This window comes from Equus quagga, chromosome 15 (assembly GCF_021613505.1).
Source record: "Equus quagga isolate Etosha38 chromosome 15, UCLA_HA_Equagga_1.0, whole genome shotgun sequence".
Lineage (NCBI taxonomy): Eukaryota > Metazoa > Chordata > Mammalia > Perissodactyla > Equidae > Equus > Equus quagga.
The window spans coordinates 29,612,117-29,615,201 of record NC_060281.1 but is presented as its reverse complement, the minus strand read 5'-3'; the positions used below and the strand labels follow the sequence as shown (position 1 = coordinate 29,615,201).

Sequence of the window (3,085 nt, the reverse complement as noted above, 5' to 3'; positions counted from 1 at the left end):
GAAATTCGCGGGGGCCAGGACTCCGTCCTCATTCATCTTTTTTATCTCTACCACTCACTCTTCTGCTTAACAGATACTTATTGAAAGAGGGAAGAAAGGAGAGGAAGTAAATTCAGGGCATTTGCAATCCAGAAGGCTCGGAGCTTGGGGTCAGTGGCCAGGGTTATTTGGATTTCAAGGGTGTGGGTAATCCTGGAGAGGAACAAGCTACTATATTTGCCTACAAATTTATTTATACCTGCCTCCTTCCAGAGAGGGGTTGAGGTGGTTTACAAAAATACACATAATACAAGGTAAAAAACAAGTTGGTGAGGAAATCAGGACGAGGGGAAAATAAGGAAAAACAAGATCAAGTCGGCTTTTTAGAAGTGGGCCAGAAAGTTGGCCAAGTTTTCCCACAGCCCACTCGAGGCGGAAGTCCCTCTCCCTTCTCTACCTCCGTCTCAGGGACCGCCACATGCCACCCAAGGACAGGGAGCACCGCCCCCAGGTTAGCTGCGTCCTTCTAGGCCCCTCCCCACGCCTCCCCAGAGCCCGGGCCTAGCAGCCTAGGCGGCCTTGGGGAGGGCTGTGTCTAGGGGCGCGCAGCTGGAGGACCATCCTTGGTCCAGACGTGGGGACCCCGGTTGCTGGCACAGGCCTGTGACCTGAGCCGGGTAGGTTAAGAGATGAAGGGTCGTTCTTCCACTCAACGCCGCAAAGGTTCTCCAGCCGGCAACTCAATGCCCTCCAGCCAACTCCACTCGAGGCCTACTAAGCGCGCGCTCGGGGCGCAGGGCGGGAAGATGGAGGGCGGCGCGCCAGCCCTCCCGCCCCACCCCCACCCCAGCCCTAGACAAAGGGGGACGCCGCCCCTCCCCCCAGCCGCTCCCTCGCGTCCTCCCTGCGCCCTCCTCTCCCCTCGGGCCGCCCTTCGGTGACTTCCTCTCCCCTGCAGGGACAGCCTGGGGACTTCTCGGGAACTGTGCTTCACCTGGGCGCCGGGCGGGGAGCCAGCGCGCGGAGGGCGGCCTCCCGGCCCCCCCCCAGCCCGGCCGGGCCCAGGCCCGCGCCCTCCTCTCGGAGCCCGCTCTCGGCCCCGGCGCCCTCCCGCCCGGCGCCCCGCCCCCACCCGGCCGAGCACGTGCTGCCCCGGGCCCGGAGCGCCAGCCCGCTGCCCCGGGTGGGGGCTGGGCCCACTCCCGGCTCTGCTCCCCACCCCCACCGGAAACATTCCTGAAACATTCCTGAAACTAGGAGGCCCGGCCCCGCTGGTTCCCCACCCCGCCTCCACTCTAGGCGCAGGGCTTTCCTGGCGGCCCCCCTCCACCGCCTGCTCGCCCCCCGAGGAGGGGGCTGGGCCGGGGCCTCGGCTGACCGGGAAGGAAGAAGGGGAGCAAAGAAAAACATGAGTCACAGCCGTGTGTCACTGGGCCGCATTGCAATTCCCTGCATCACGGGAGGTGTGGAAGGCCGCCTCAGGGACCCGGGGCGGGGAGGTGCGCCCGAGAAGGCCCCGGCCCGGCCTGCAGGGCGCGCCTCCGCCAGCGCCCTTTCTTCTCCCACCGCCCGCCCCGCCATCTTCCCACCGGGGCGTCCCACTCGGTCGTGCACTAAGTCGTCGTTGGGCCCGGCCGGGCGGGGACGGCGTGTGGAGACCCAGTCCCTGCCCTCAAAGTGCTTCCAGGCGACCACTGGCTCCCGCTTTCTTATTTGGAAAATCACAGCAGAGGGGGCCAGGGCACAAAGTGGGACCGCGTGTCTCCAGAATCCCATCCAGGTCACCTGAATGAAGGAGGCCTCCCTCCGGTCTACCTGCAAGCGAAAACAGTCGTCTGTTCGCTTGAACTCTGCACCTTGATTATGGTTCACTCGCAGCCATTAATGAATCAAAACTCTGGGTTTCACAAGTTTCACAAGACCTGTATTTCACCAGTCAGCCACACGCAGGCTGGCACTGAAAGGCACATGCTGACACCTGTCCGCCCAGGGGACACCTACGAGCCGCGGATCTGGGCGCAGGGGGCGGCGGGTAGGCCGCGGGATTCTCCCACACGCGCCTCTCTCGGCACCCCTTCCCGGTCGCGCGGACCCCCGCGGGCCCGAGCGACCCCGCACATCCACGCGCCCGCGGGCGCCCGGCCCACACGCCCGGAAGGGCCCTCGAGGTGGTTCTCCCGGGGACCCCCCGTTCCAGGCAGGAAAGACGCCCTCCCTCCGCCGAAGGCTCCTTGGCGATCCCTCTGGGCACCCTCCCACGTCTCCCGGCCCGGGACGCTGAGGAGTGGGCCGCTGCCTCGGTTCCCAGCCCAGCCTCCCGCGCGCCCGCCCCCAGGCGCCGAGCACCGTGCGGCCCTCCGCGCAGTCAGCACCCACCCGCGCGGCGGCGGCGGCTGGCGGGCGGCCGCCCTTTTAAATCCCCGGGCTCATTTGCATGGCCCCGCCCCCCCTCGGTGACACGGCTGGCGCGGGCGGGCCCGTCCCCCCTGCCCCTGGGTCGCTCTTTTTAAGCTCCCCTGAGCCGGGGCTGCGCTCCTCTAATTGGGACTCCGAGCCCGGGCTATTTCTGGCGCTGGCGCGGCTCCAAGAAGGCGTGAGTTCGCGGCCCCTCCGGTGGCTCCTTTTTTTTTCATATCTATCATTTAATTAAATTATTTATTTATTGAGGCCGCGCACGGGCCGTGCCTAGCTTCCTGCCCCTCGCCATCCTTCGCGGGAGGGGGGATATTTTTGTCCCCCCCGCCTGGATGTGACATATAAATACCCCGCGGGGGCCTGGGCGGCGAGCACGCGGCGGCGGCGATCTCTGAGCGCCTCTGCTTTCTCTCCCGGTTTCAGATCCGCATTTGCTACCAGCGGCGGCGGCGGCGGAGCCAGGCCGGTCCTCAGCGCCCAGCACCGTCGCTCCCGGCAGCCCGGAGCGCGCACCGCAGGCCGGCGGCCGAGCTCGCGGTGAGTCGTCCCCGGGGCCCGCGGCGGCGGCGGCGGAGGGGGGCGCCCGCGCCCCCGCCTGCACGCCGCCCCTCCTGCAAGCCGCCCGGGGCTGCAGCGCGCGCCTCCGGCTTTATTCCCAGGCCGGGGCTGCGCGAGCCGCCGGCGGGGGAGG

General features: G+C 67.1%; 1 protein-coding gene across 3 annotated transcripts in view; it reads left to right on the top strand.

Moving 5' to 3' along the window:
- Window positions 1-2,452: 2,452 nt before the first annotated feature.
- Window positions 2,453-3,085, top strand: part of HMGA1 (high mobility group AT-hook 1) — a 9,736-nt gene continuing 9,103 nt past the window's right edge. For 2 of the 3 annotated variants that reach the window (XM_046640797.1, XM_046640795.1), the window contains exons 1-2: window positions 2,453-2,572; window positions 2,818-2,931. The gene's annotated coding sequence lies outside the window, so the exon portion shown is untranslated. The other variant, XM_046640796.1, reaches the window with a different exon arrangement.